This window comes from Conger conger, chromosome 9, assembly GCF_963514075.1.
Source record: "Conger conger chromosome 9, fConCon1.1, whole genome shotgun sequence".
NCBI lineage: Eukaryota > Metazoa > Chordata > Actinopteri > Anguilliformes > Congridae > Conger > Conger conger.
The window spans coordinates 40980150-40994528 of record NC_083768.1 but is presented as its reverse complement, the minus strand read 5'-3'; the positions used below and the strand labels follow the sequence as shown (position 1 = coordinate 40994528).

Below are 14379 nucleotides of genomic sequence, written 5' to 3'. Positions count from 1 at the left end.
GCCATGTTTAGGTGGCTGGGACTGGCTGAGACTTTTCTCCGTTGACTGATCTGTTTGTGTGTTCAGTGGGTGGGTCTTGCTGGGACTTTTCTCCGTTGACTGATCTGTTTGTGTGTTCAGTGGCTGGGTCTTGCCGTGACTTTTCTGGGCTTGTTTGTAATTCCACACTGACACGGAGCGCATTGCCCCAGAACAGGGTCTGTGGCTCACTATTCTGTGATATTCACTCGTAGGAGTTATGCACAGATAACACTGCACAGATAAAAACCCTCACATGACAGAAATGACATGACATTAATAATAATAGCTTGTTTGAGTAGAACAATAGTGCTTCACAACTCAGTGATCACAGGTCAAAACAATGTCTGAAGTCTTGATCTGGACCGGGAGGAGCCAGCTGAGAGGCCCTGATTAACATGGCTGAATCAGGCTAGATCTGGGCCGAGAGGCCCTGATTAACATGGCTGAATCAGGCTAGATCTGGGCCGAGAGGCCCTGATTAACATGGCTGAATCAGGCTAGATCTGGGCTGAGAGGCCCCGATTAACTCTCAGTGTACAATGTACTCTCATTCTGTTTACAATGTAGTCTCATTCAGTGTAAAGATGCAATGTATTATTATCAGAGTGAATTGTATGCTTATCAGTGCAAAATGTATTGAAAAAGTTTAAAATGTCCTGTCTGAGTTGCCAGCGTGTTGCAGAGTGGAGAGCGGTGCCAACAGTAGCGGGAAACGCTGAGTAATACTACAGAGGTCAGGGTATGGTTTCCCCTTGGCGTGCAGTCACCTCATCGTAAAACCCGACCCCGGGGCCGTTTCCTCTCGCAGGTCTATTTGGGGCCCGGCCGTGTCCCGTCTGCTCTGAGGAGCTCTGCAGTGTCATCCTCAAAGCGTGCCAGGGCACAGGGACGTGTGGGAATTTTTAGCCCCGCAAAAGGTCTGCCCTAAAAAGTGTCTCAAGTCTGGTAATGGGACTTTCCCATCAAGTGGGAGATATTAGCTTGTTTTAAGTTACCGTTTGCTTGACCAGTGAAATTTCCTCACACCATTTGGCAAGTCTTGAAATGAATCAAGCTCACCTCATTGGCGGTTTTTTTGTTGCTGTCTCATTTAGCAAATAGAGTCTAAATTTTAGGTCTAAATATGAGACTAAGATACTTGTTAAGACTGACTTATCTTTTGTTTTTTGCAATGTGGTAGAGGGAGTGCAAATGTAGGTAAAACTTATTTGAAAGGAAAGGGAGAAAGGTTAACAGCATGGCCTGATCCGATTGACATGAATATGAGTATGCACATGAATATGAGTACGCACAGGAATATGAGTACGCACAGGAATATGAGTACGCACAGGAATATGAGTACGCACAGGAATATGAGTACGCACATGAATATGAGTCCTTCAGCACACAGACTGAGCATGTTTTTGAGAAGAGTAACCCTTGTTTCAGTCCAAAAAACATTTGTTCTAAAAACGCCATCCATGCCAGTAGGAGGCCAGTCTGTCTGGCACATCCCAGTCCCACCCTCTCAGTCTGTCTGTCTCACCCTCTCATTATTGGCTTTTTCCAGGGACCTCCTCAGAAGAGGAGAGACAGTGGAGTAGGACACTGGGCTGGAAAAGAAACGCTCGAGAGCTCCGTGGCCTTGTGGAAACAGTGTAGGGTTGACTGCTGACACTCAAGAACAAGCAGAACCCTTTACTATTAGAACCCATCAAGCTCACTATGTTGTTAATAGGGCTGTCCTGATTATAATATTTCAGAATGAACAGTGATAGAGACACACACAGTTATGCATTCACTCTCTCTCTCTCTCACGCACACACAAGTCACCTGGCAGACAAAAGTGCACTCCAAAAAACAAAAAATACCCCAAAAAAAGAAGTCATATTTAGATGTAAAATCTTATTTCTGTTGCTAAATAAGACAAAAATATTGACAATGAGGTGAGCCAGTTTGACGGGGAACGAGTTAATAATTTATTTTAAGATTTACAAGGCTAAAACAGTACTTAAGACAGGCCTTTTTTGAAGTGAACACAAAATGGGGTACGTTTTCCAAGGCTAACATACAAGCAGCCAGTGGCAGATGTAATGTCCTCTGAATCCATTGTTCTAGTAAGCACTGACGCACGCATGACCCAATTCCTGCCCTCTGCCAGCCAGACGCTTTCCGCTCTGCCAGCTCTCAACTCCGGCAGAAGGTCAGTTTGCCGGCGGCTAAACCGCCAGGTTCCTGGAGATGCAGAGGACAGGCAAGCCGAGCAGACCTCTGCGCTGCCACGCCACGTCACGCTCCCTGACCCCTTCACCCCCGACCCCCGACCCATGACCCCGACCGCATCACCAAGCGTCACCTGCAAAATCCCTCAGGTGTGACACATGTGCGTTGGGTGGAAGAGGACCTGCAGGCTAATTAACCTTATGAAGAGCGGGCGTTTCGGAATGCTTTTTCAGAATTCTTCTAGAGTTCTAGAGCTCCATTGCTGACAGTCACCAGTAGCGACTGTTACATCAGCGTTAGAATGTTCGGTTAAGATTGTATTGGTGACCTCACAAATCTTAAGGTGTGAGGTCACGTCTTATATCTGTGACCTCACACCTTAAAGGGTTAGAGAGAGAAAGCAGAGATAAGGGGGGGCCAGACTCACATGTTTCGGAGAAAGGGCAGGAGGGGAGGAGGGGTGTAAGGGTGGGGCTCCTCCCTCAGGGGCCAGGAGGAGGCACAGATTGGGTGAAACGACCATCCCTCCAAGACCCTGTGAGAAGAGAGAGTTTACGCCAGGGCTGACGTCTGTCGTCCTGGGCGGTTTGGGACTATATTTTTCGTTTTTGTAAACGTAACTGCCCAGAGGGATTGTGGACATGCATTGCTGTCATGTGAACCCCTCCATGCGGTGGAGGCAGAAACACTGGGGGTTTTCAAGACCAGGCTTGATACGGTGTTAGACACAATTCTCATAATTTTGGCCCTGTACGCTACCACAATGGATTTGAAATTAAATAAACGAGATGCAATTGAAGTGCAGACTTTCAGCTTTAATTTGAGGGTATTTACATCAAAATTGAAGGAAGGGTTTAGGAATTGCAACAATTTTCATACATAGTCCCCTCATTTCAAGGGACCTAAAGTAATTGGACAAATGAATATAATCATAAATAAAATGTTCATTCTTAATACTTTGTTGAGAATCCTTTGCAGGCGATGGCTGCCTGAAGTCTGGAACCCAAGGACATCACCAAACGTTGGGTTTCCTCCTTTGTGATGCTTTGCCAGGCCTTGACTGCAGCTGTCTTCAGTTGTTGTTTGTTTGCAGGTCTTTCTGCCTTAAGTTTTGTCTTAAGCAAGTGGAATGCATGCTCAATCGGATTGAGATCAGGTGATTGACTCGGCAATTGTAGAATATTCCACTTCTTTACCTTGAAAAACTCCTGGGTTGCTTTCGCAGTATGTTTTGGGTCATTGTCCATCTGTACTGCGAAGCGCCGTCCAATCAACTTTGCTCTTCCCATCATTCTGGTACAGGTTGATCTTAGTTTCATCTGTCCAAAGAATGCTGTTCCAGAACTGGGCTGGCTTTTTTAGATGTGTTCTGGCAAACTCTAATCTGGCCTTTCTATTCTTGTGGCTTATGAATGGTTTGCACCTTGTGGTGAACCCTCTGTATTTGCTCCCCTGAAGTCTTCTCTTTATGGTAGACTTGGATAATGATACGCCTACTTCCTGGAGAGTCTTCACTAGATGTTGTGAAAGGGTTCTTCTTTACCATGGAAAGGATCCTGCGATCATCAACCGCTGTTGTCTTCCGTGGACGTCCGGGCCTTTTTGTGTTGCCGAGTTCACCAGTGCGTTCCTTTTTTCTCAGAATGTACCAAACTGTTGATTTGGCCACTCCTGATGTTTCTGCTATCTCTCTGATGAATTTTTTCTTTTTTCGCAGCCTAAGGATGGCCTGTTTCACTTGCATTGAGAGCTCCTTTGACCGCATGTTGTGGATTCACAGCAACAGCTTCCAAATGAAAATGCCACACCTGAAATCAACTCCAGACCTTTTACCTGCTTAATTGATGATGAAATAACAAGGGAATAGCCCACACCTGCTCATGAAACAGCTTTTGAGTCAATTGTCCAATTACTTTAGGTCCCTTGAAATGAGGGGACTATGTATGAAGATTGCTGCAATTCCTAAACCCTTCCTCCAATTTTGATGTAAATACCCTCAAATTAAAACTGAAAGTCTACTTCAATTGCATCTCGATTATTTCATTTCAAATCCATTGTGGTAGATTACAGGGCCAAAATTATGAAAATTGTGTCACTGTCCAAATATTTCCGGACCTAACTGTATGTTATGTTATGTTATGTTATGCTATGTTATGAACGGACTCCCCTTCTGCAGAATAAAGAGCATGCTGATTACCTACCATCTTTTGCATCATAAGCGTATTTACATCCATTTAGGAGTCTTGCGACAACATATTAGCAAACAAAAATATATTGAGCTTTAAACATACTGAAGTGCACATATACTCTGCGGGGGAAGGCAGTGGCGTGGAAGCAGCGCAGCACCAGACCGGCAGTTTAAACACGTATCTTCCCCTGCTCCCCTCGCCGTCGGCCCCTTCCGGACCGAAAGCACAGCAGAGGAACGTGGCAGGTGTGGTGTGAAAACCGAGGCTGGGGTGGGTGTGGGTGGAAAGTGCATGATGTGCTGTTATTTTGTTTTATATTTATGTTGCTCCCAGCACAGAGTTTTGGAACTCAATGTCCCCGCACACCAACACACTCAAGATTACACGGCGTCAATAGTGCACCTTTTTGGACACGGAAAATAATTACTGTGCTGAATGTTTTGTCAGTTTGTGTTGAGAGGGATGGATTGGCTCATTCTCTCACACACTCACACACTCACACACTCACACACTCTCTCACTCTCACTGCACAAATGCATATGCAGCAACAATTAAATTAATACATGTATATTCTTAACATATTTCTGTCTCTCTCCCTGTCTGTCTTTCTCTGTATCTTTCTGTCTCTCCATCACTCTCTCTGTCCCTCCATCTCTCTTTCTCTCTCTCATTCTCTCTCTCTCTGTCTGTCCCTCCATCTCTCTCTCTCTCATTCTCTCTCTCCGTCTCTCAGCAGATTTGATAAAGAACAGTTTGTCCTCCTGACTCACACTTCCTGTCTCAGTGGTATCCATCACTGTGGCAGCTTCCTGTGGGAGGGTAGTAACCATGGAAGGGGGGGGGGGGGGAGGATATCCTGTGTTTATTAATTTTTACAGCCTCCTCTTCCTCTTCTCCCCGCCCCTCGGGTATGTATTGAGCTCTCAGAGTCCATTCTCCGGCCCAGTTTCAATAAACACAGCCCGCTGTTCGCTGGGCCTATTGTTCAGGACCGGGAAGCGTAGCAGCCGAACCGGACTGGATTTCAATGCACTGGTCACGGGCCAACTGCTGCACCTCTGCACCAGGGCAGGGTCACAGGCCCACTGCAGTACCCCTGGACAGGGCAGGGTCACAGGCCTCCTGCTGCACCCCTGCACCAGGGCAGGGTCACAGGCCTACTGCTGCCCCTCTGCACCAGGGCAGGGTCAGGGGCCCACTGCTGTACCTCTGCACCAGGGCAGGGTCACAGGCCGCAGAACCAGGGCAGGGCCAGAGAACAATGTCCAAGCGCCTTATCGTCAAATCAGAAGAGGGCATTCAGGATCGCTTCTTTCACAAACAAAAAAAATAAATAAAAATAAAAAATCAGAATCAGGGGGTGAATCAAAGCTACGTTAATGAGAGGTCACGCTCTCCACAGGCCATGCAGGCAAAACAAGGGGCTGAAAAACAACCGCCACTAGACTAAACAAAATGGGAAGGAAGGTCAGAGAGAGGACCGGGCACGCTGTTCTGCACGGCCGTCCTCTCCTCTCCTCCCCTCCAGGGTTTCGAGCGTGACCCTTCCTGTGAAGCACCTGTACGTGTGCCCTGTCGACGTACTGGGGGGGGGGGGGGGCGGGACACAAATCTTTTCCGGCACCTTCCGAAAGACGGCTCGGAATCCGCGGGTCAGAGCTCAGGTTTCTGCGGGAGAGGCGCTCGACACCCTGCGCTGGCGCAGAGGCAGCAACGCTTTCCGTGCACTTTGCGTACGTGAGCCCCAGAGACACAGCTGTTATCTCCATCGCCACCGAACTCTTATCACCCCCCGTGGCAACGGCACGTACCTCCCCCCCCCGCCGCTGACACGTGTGAGCTGGTGGGACATGGGGCAGTCCCGCAGACATGGGGGGGGGGGGGAGGGGGAGGTCAAAGCAGTAGGCAGCCAATCTCAGCAGCTGGTAATTAACCCGGCTGCTAATGTTACCGCACCTCTCCGTAACGAGACGGGGATATTCTTGGCAGACGTCCCACGGGCAGCTGTGCCAGGGACATTACACTGACACCAAATATACTGGACCGGCCTTGCAGATCGTGCCTGTTCCCTCACGGACATGTTTCACGCTGGGGTGCTGGGCCGACAGGCAGCCTCTAGGCTCCTTGATCACTGACGAATAAAAAAATTAAAAATAGAAAATAATAACGTAACATAAGGTTATGTACAGGCCATTCAGGCCAGCAATGCTCACCTTTTCCTACCCCAGTGAACATTGTGTTATTCCGATGCATCCAAAACTGTGAAAAGAGACCAGGCCTGCATCAACAGAAAAACTGAATTTTATTTTATTTTATCTCACTGAGGTGAGAAAGTTTGACACATTTCAAGATTTGCCACTGGGGAGAGAACATTTAACTTCAAGCAAACAGTAACCTAAAACGAGCTATTTTCTGCTTGAGAAAGAAAAGTAAGATTTGAAGTCTAATTGACTAAAAACACTTGTTAAGACAGCCACTTTTTGCAGTGTGGCAAAGCAAACATATTAATACAGAGTTGAACCTAGTGGCCGAGTTGTGTCTTCACCTTGAGCTCACGTTGGCCATGAAATGATGAATTTGATTTGAAAGCATAATGTAAAACCCGTTCAGACGGACATGAGAGGGGTCACGTGGACAGCAGGGGACCGCAGTGTGGGAAGCGGGTCACGGGGAACGCTGAAATGGCAGATTCCCGACCGCGACTCCGAGGGCCCGGGGTAAGCACAAACCGTCCTCCGCAGAGCGAGGAGCGCGGCCGTTTGAGCTGAGGAGGGGCGGCGGCGGTCAGGGCGCTCCAGAAAGGGACGCGACGTTCTGTTCCCCTCGCAAGCGGCCGCCTTTCAGCAGGCCTCCCCCTCGCCAGGCTCCACCACCGCCGCCCGCGCACGCACGCATTCCACCACAACACAGCCTGGCCCGCACGTGTTTCTCACAGCGTAACGCAGACCGTGCTAAAGAAAAAGAGGTTTGGGACAAATACTGAGAGAATCCAGGCCTTTGGAGCGTAACTACCATTCATTTTCACACATCAATCACCACGGTGAGTGAAATTTGATGATTGATGATTGATATTGATTATTTTGAAGCCAGCAGCACTGGAAAAGGGGACTGTCCCTCTCTCTTATTTTAATGGCACCGACTGGGTGTGTAATTTGATCTGTCCTATATTGCTGGGGCATATGGCACCAGCCTCCCATGATGACACAGAGGGAAGATATAGTGCACGGTTGGTTACTTTGAAGGACAGGCATGCAAACACATCTGTCTCCGCATACATCCGAGAATATTATAGGCAGGCATAGAAAATAAAATTCACATAGAATCCGAGAACAGAACACACTCAAGTTTTAACCCCCCCCCTCCCCCCCAATGATGGTGATAACAGTGAACTGTGAGGAGGGAGCGAGAATGTGTTTGCACAAGGTTGCATAATTCCAATTCCTCCTCCTGAAGCCACAGATTTCCCGGAAACCCCATGTGGTGAGAGAGGGAGAGAGAGAGAGAGAGAGAGAGAGAGAGAGGAAGAGAGAGAGGGAGAGAGAGAGGGAGAGAGTGGGAGAGAGAGGGAGAGAGAGAGGGGGAGACACAGAGAGGAAGAGAGAGAGGGGGAGAAAGAGAGAGAGAGCCACATAGAGAGAGGGAGAGAGGGAGAGAGTCACAGAGAGAGAGAGGGAGAGAGGGGGAGAGAGAGAGAGGGAGAGAGGGAGAAGGAGAGAGAGAGAGGGAGAGAGAGAGTGAGGGATAGAGGGAGAGAGAGAGAGAGTGAGAGAGAGAGGGAGGGAGAGGGAGAGAGAGGGAGAGAGAGAGGGAGAGGAAGAGAGAGAGGGAGAGAGTCACACAGGGAGAGAGAGGGAGAGAGAGAGAGAGAGTCACACAGGGAGAGAGAGGGAGAGAGGGAGAGAGGGAGAGAGTCACACAGGGAGAGAGGGAGAGAGGGAGAGAGTCACACAGGGAGAGAAAGGGAGAGAGGGAGAGAGTCACACAGGGAGAGAAAGGGAGAGAGGGAGAGAGGGAGAGAGTCACACAGGGAGAGAAAGGGAGAGAGGGAGAGAGGGAGATGATGTCTGACTGAGTGTGCATGTGGTGCTCGAGTGACTGCAGCGTGCGCATGCCTTCCAGCCAATCAGAGAGCGAGTGATCGGGCCAGCTCCACCAATCAGGCGCTCTGAGCCTGGATGCTGGATAATGACTGGGCGTTGGTTTGTTGTGTAGGTTACACCAGACACGCTAGTCATGAGTCTCGCTTACAGCCGGAAATTACGACAGCCTCCTTTCAGAAGTGAAAGAGTAACCCACAAATTAGTTCAGAATAACTGAACATGAGATTTCCATGAAAATTCTCATTATTGTTCAACGGCCTTGAGAATCAGGCAAAACGTCTGATGACAAAACGTCATCGCACTGAAAACAAGGGAAGAAAAGACTGAAGCATTGTCCTGATAATTACAGAGTGGAGAGGACTACGGCACTGGGACATTGTTACCGATGTTGATTATATACTTCAGAAACATATTTACAGACTTTCCCTGAGTGAGACAAGTCATACAGAAAATTCCTCCATACGTTTTATTTTTTTATTTTTTTTTAAAAAAGTCTAAATGGTTTTAAGATTATCAATTTCATCTTTCCATGGCCAGGGCAAGCACAAGCTAAAAACACAACTTGGCCACTGATTTAATCTATTTAGGGGAGATCTCAAAAGAACAGCTTTATTGTAAAGGAGAGAAACTACATGTACATCTGCTGTCTAGCCACTGAGAATGTCAAGGGAGAGGAACAGGGAATACCCTGTACACTGCAAAAACAAGTCTGTCTTAACAAGCTTTGTAATAAGACTTTTCTCTCAAGTAGAAAATGTTAGCTTGTTAGTCACTGTGTGTTTGACAAGTGAAATGTTCTTACCCCACTGACACATTTTAAAATTAGCAAAACTGTCCCCTTATTGGCACTGTTTTTGTCTTAGTTAGCAAAAAAGTCATTTAAATGTAGTCTAAAAATAAGACTTGTTAAACTTGTTAAGACCAACTTTTTTGTACTACAGTGAAGGCTGCAGGGAGTGATTAATCAAATAAAAATAACATTTTAAGTCCTGATGTAAGACAGAGATACTCGATACGACTGGTTTATTCGTGTTAGCAGTGAGCAGGGAATGGCCTGTGTTTTTAGGTCTCATCCTTCCTGGGAAGGTAGCGCTACCGCCCGAGTCGGCACGTATCCCTGTCTCAGGCGGGAGGGAGAGGGATCAGGGGGTCAGGCCTGAGTGTTTACAGTGCACACACGACACCGGCAGAGCCCGGTACGCCCCTCTCTCCGTCTCTCCACAGCCGCACAGGTGTCAAGGTCATCTCTCACACTCAAACATTCAAGCGCACACGATGCATTATACAAGGCCCTGTCCCCTCCTCCGCCGGCTGTTACCTGATAGGAGCACTGCCTGTTCCCCAACTGGAGAGCAAGGAGGAGGAACGTCTGTTACTCAACACCTGTGTGTGTGTGTGTGCGTGTGTGTGTGTGCGTGCGTGTGTGTGTGTGTGCGTGTGTGTGTGTGTGTGAGTGTGTGTGCGTGTGTGTGTGAGTGTGTGCGTGTGTGTGTGAGTGTGTGCGTGTGCGTGTGTGTGTGTGTGTGTGTGTGTGTGTGTGTGTGAGTGTGTCTGTGTGTTAACTAATTGTGCAAAGTAGGCTTTTCAACAGTCATTTCAAAGGAATGTTCATGGTTTTCTATTTTCTTCGGAGGCAACGTTGTTGACAAGAAATGCCTAAAATCCCTCTTCTGGATTACAGGAAATAAAAATCGCACAAGTATATCAGTGACACCATTCTCACATTTTCTTAAACAACAGTATTTTACTAAACATTATCGACTGACATTAATTATTGTCACAAAGCTGTAATATTTAAAGACAAATTAATGTTACAAATGGGAGTCTAGAACACATATTTTTCAATATGCATGGCCATTTGTATCACAAAATCCTCTCAGCAGTTTAAGACATTACTAAGGAAAGTGGAAATGGCTTCTTATCTGTAAATCATCTCCTGATTAGATTGTCAAACGAACTGGAAAGTAAATTAACGAACGATATAACCAACAATGAATGATTTTTCAGAATTGTTAAGCATTTTCATTCAATTCTTTCCCAGACTGGATTACATTTTTTGGTTGTTGTTTTTATGCTTGTTGCAGTCAGGTGAAACCAGATAATCGGGATTACGTTGCCAAGAAACTCTCTCTATGTAAAACGCGACAGGTTGTTTTGGTGCGCAAACTACATCAACAGAAGGCACGCTGCAGTTCTTGGGGGTTGCTAAAAGACTGACAGTCATTATCAATTTTACTCCTGGGGGGCGCATGTGATCCTGTTCTTTTAATCAGCTCTATACTTAGCGTCTTTTCTGCCGAAAATACTGCGTTTACTCAAGAGCAATACGGGGGGAATTGCGGGGGTGGCGAATAGAGGCGCTGAGCACGCACTGTCTAAATGGTGGCTCTCGTGAACACCAGCCTCGACCAATCACGGCGCAAGTGATCGCGGACTTGCAGCCAATCAGGGCTTACCGTTCGTCAGCGCGTGTTGGCATGCGAACCGGTGATGCAGCCGATGTGAACAGCGCGGTGAAATCACGTTGATGGCAACAGGGACTTTCTCACAGTGTAGAGGAACATATGAAAGGAAAGCGTGCGGTAACAACTCTAATTCTGCAACACATAGATGAAATTCCACTTCATGGAAGCCTTTCCCAACATGCAATAACAGTTCACAGAAAGTAACCTGTTGATAGTAAATGGTGCTAGATATGATGGGTTCAAGAGGAAGTAATTCCTAATCAAATCCCCTGTACAGACATACTTTATCTGTACTAATGTCTAAGTTGACAGCGACATTATCAATAATGTCACTCATATCATGGAAAGAACTCGAATGACATTAGAGTTCTTAAATGTCATTCTGTCTGGCAATAGAACTTTGCTCCCTTTATCGGCGTTGGATAAAGGTGTCAAATTATCGCCAGTTTGTAACTGGGGAGGGGGCCTGTGCCACAAGCACAGCCATTGTAGGGGGGGTTTGAGGTAGAAGACCTTCTCCCTGTCCCTGCCTGTTGAGATACAGGCGCGAGATACAGAACATCGCATTCCAGACCCTTATTGAGAACAGGAAATGGAGAGTGCTTCTTTAAACAACGCGGCCCTTGTTTGGCCATTTCTCCCTCCCTGGCTCGCGTGAGATTTTAGCCCGATCCGTTTGCTCAGACTAACCCAGTTCACCGTTTCTCCCGGCGGTCGACTATTTGGGCCTGCTTATTTAACCCAGCTGTCCTCTTGTTTAGACCCTTAATCCCACGCCAGGGTTGGCCTCAGCCCTTTTCGTGCACTGTATTTATACAGCGCCGAGCCTACATTTGCAGAGAGAGTACAGTTTATCCTCAAGTAAATCAGAGAGGTCCGAAGGGAAAGTTGTATGGATCCAGAAGAATGAAGCTGTTATATAAGAAAAGATACTATATACATACCGCTATGTAAGAAATAACAAGCATCGTGTGTATCCAATGGTTAGTCTTTCGGTGTACTATTCAGTTTTATACGAGGAGAATACTATTCAGTATTATTCTACTGACACTTGCGTAGGTATGAAGTCATTTATATACTATCCACTCCAAAAACAAAAAACTTCACTGTTCTATTTATCATTTCATTTACTGTTATTCTAATGCATTTTGGTTGCCAGATTGGCTTTATATTTGTTTAAAGAGCATTTTTTTTTTTTTTTAAGATATTTTTTCGGCCTTTTTTCAGCTTTATTGGACAGTATAGTATAGAGAGACAGGAAGAATGGGAGAGAGAGAGAAAGACATGCGACAAATGTCAGACGGTCGGATTCGAACCGCCCACGTCGCGGCTCGCAATGAGCATGCGGTCAGTGATCTACAGGCTGCGTCACCGAGACACCCACTAGGGGTTTTTTTTTATTTTTGTTAATAAAAGGCAGTACGCCATCCGTTCTTTTTGGTTTGGTTTGGTCTGTCCGCCTCATGACAAGTGGCCACCCCCAGCCCGACGTCACAGTGGGCAGTGCCCTGTTTTATCCCGTTCAGTGAGGTCAACAGGTCGTATGACGGTCTGAAGCGCAAGTAGGTGTGATGACATGTCAGCCTGTCTCACACTCCACATATTCGCTTCAGGAAATGACTACTCTAATTTCAAAATAACTTTAAAGATTCCAGGCACAATTTTCAATGTGGGTCAAAGGTCACTGTAGTGCAGGCGGCGTCCAATCTTATCCAGAAAGGGCCGGCGTGTGTGCAGGTTGTTGTTTTAGCACAGGACTAAGACAGCTGATTCTACTCATCAAGGTCTTGATTAAAGACCACGATTAGTTCTTTAGTATAATCAGGTGTGTTACTGCTGGGTCAAAACTAAAACCTGCACCCACGCCGGCCCTTTTAGGATAAGATTGGACACCTCTGCTGTAGAGCTATACAGCACTCCGAAAGATCTGCAGCTGGGTCTACAAAGCTCTCTGAAACTAGTCGTCATGGAAAACGCTTCATAACAGTTCAGTTCAGATCGCACCGGACCAGATCCTCAACGTGTCCCATTTTGACAGCCGTGCGGACCTACGGTCAATCGATGAACGAACCGCGTCTTCCCATATAACGCGTTTGCCACAGTGAGCGTACAAACGCTATCTGTTTACACAGACTGTCTTTTCCACTTTGAAATATTGCTGTCATAATAATTAGCCAATTAGACAAGGCTCTGAAACGCCGATATGTATGAGCTCAGGCTAGTGTAGTGGTAGCGTAGTGGTTAAGGTAAAGGACTGGGACACGCAAGGTTGGTGGTTCTAATCCCGGTGTAGCCACAATAAGATCCGCACAGCCGTTGGGCCCTTGAGCAAGGCCCTTAACCCTGCATTGCTCCAGGGGAGGATTGTCTCCTGCTTAGTCTAATCAACTGTACATCGCTCTGGATCAGAGCGTCTGCCAAATGCCTGTAATGTAATGTAATGTAATGACCCAAAGTCCCAACACCGAAAAGAAATGACAAACAGAATCTCCGAAACTGAACAAATGTGACTAATCCTACCTCAAAAGAATGGGGTGTCAGAATGACTGAAATAGCACATGGTTGGTGATTGTGCCATAACCACAACTTCCTCTCTCACTGTGGATTGAGCGACGCTTGTGATTGGCTGTTCGGGGGCAGTCACTCGCACGCCTATTGGCTGAGGCCGGTTCACACACAGGCAGCCACTCTGTGTCTGCATGCTCAGCCTGACTCTGCCCAGAGACGCGAAACGTGATTGGTCGAGACGATCCTGCCACGCACCCTCTTGAGAAACACGCCTCGCGGGGGTGCGGTGACCTCATTCACAGGGACACGCCAAATTACTAAGGCCGCTTGTTGTAACATTCACCTGACGATCACAAGTTTGCCCTCTTCATTTCTTCCCAAATTGCTAAAGCATATTAAATTACTAGAGTTTCTCTTGATTTTTTTTTCATACTCATGTGGAAGTATTGAAAAACTGTTGCTTAAATTAATGTTTTTGTCTTATTGCCAACCCAGAGGTTACGCAACAGAATGGAATAGGCTGCGGTCGCTGGCTATCACGTTACCATCATTGAAATAAATCACACAATTTTCACACCAATCACCAACATTGCACTATTATTTGCAAAGCACCACAAACCGCTGATTTCTTTCCCAGGCCTTCATAAGGTAATTTTATGTATTGTTTCTACAGGAATTGAGCAAACAAGGTAAAAATTAACAACAAAAAAAGCAGTAAATACAAGTTTAATTTTTAAGAAACAAAGCCCTCGATGCCAATTAATTTGACCAAATTAAGGTTAACCTGCAGCAGACCGCACACACTACAATGTTTGCTGGGAACTCATTATAACAGTCATAACTAGTCCAATTCACCCCTACAGGGCGCAGCTGGGTTTCCCATGACAGAGTACA

The 14379-nt window shown here is 46.7% G+C and overlaps 1 long non-coding RNA gene across 1 annotated transcript; it reads left to right on the top strand.

Moving 5' to 3' along the window:
- Positions 1-3223: 3223 nt before the first annotated feature.
- On the top strand, positions 3224-4209 carry LOC133136279 (uncharacterized). The gene is made up of 3 exons (XR_009709501.1): positions 3224-3379; positions 3699-3845; positions 3941-4209. It is a non-coding gene; the product is annotated as an uncharacterized LOC133136279 (long non-coding RNA).
- Positions 4210-14379: the final 10170 nt, after the last annotated feature.